Raw genomic sequence first — 1,096 nt, 5'->3', positions numbered from 1 at the left:
ACTTTTTTACTTTTTCGACGTAAAGTCGATATACATTTTTTATTTTTTCAACATACTATACTATGACTTTTTTTTTTTGACATACTTTACTATGCTTTTTTTACTTTGGCTTTTTCATTTTTTGGACATACTATACTATGACTTTTTTAATTTTTCGACATACTATACCATGACTTTTGTTACTTTTTTCGACATACTATACTATTACTGTTTGACTTTTTTTGACATACTTTTTATTTTTGACATACTATACTGACTTTGTTACTTTTTCAACATAATATACTATGACTTTTTAGTATTTTTTCGACATACTATACTAAGACTTTGTTACTTTTTCGACGTAAAGTCTAAATTAATGTTTTCATGCAACAGCAGCGCTCTCATTGCTCCATAAATACACAGTATATATATATATATATATATATATACTTTTTCAACATGCTATACTATGACTTTTTTTTTAAATTGTTTTTGACATACTATACGATGACTTTTAACTTTTTTGACACACTATACTATTACTGTTGGACTTTTTTCGACATACTATACTAAGACTTTTTATTATTTTTTTCGACATACTATACCATGCTTTTTTAACTTTTTTGACATACAATATTATGACTGTTTGACTTCATTGACGTACTATACCATGACATTTTTTTTTTTTTTCGACATACTATACTATGACTTTTTGAAATTTTTCGAAATAATATACTATGACTTTTTTACTTTTTTGACATACTATTCTATGACTTTTTTACTTTTTTGACATACTATTCTATGAATTTTTTACCTTTTCTACATACTATACTATGACTTATTACTGTTTGACTTTTCTCAACATCCTATACTATTACTTTTTTATTTTTTCAACATACTTATATTTCAACATATGCCTTTTTTATATATTTTTTTAAATACTATACTATGACTTTTTTACTTTTTCGACGTAAAGTCGATATACATTTTTTATTTTTTCAACATACTATACTATGACTTTTTTTTTTTTGACATACTATACTATGCTTTTTTTACTTTGGCTTTTTCATTTTTTGGACATACTATACTATGACTTTTTTAATTTTTCGACATACTA

The sequence above is a fragment of the Etheostoma cragini genome, chromosome 18, assembly GCF_013103735.1.
Source record: "Etheostoma cragini isolate CJK2018 chromosome 18, CSU_Ecrag_1.0, whole genome shotgun sequence".
In the NCBI taxonomy this organism is placed as follows: Eukaryota; Metazoa; Chordata; class Actinopteri; order Perciformes; family Percidae; genus Etheostoma; species Etheostoma cragini.
Note: the sequence above shows the minus strand (reverse complement) of the source record.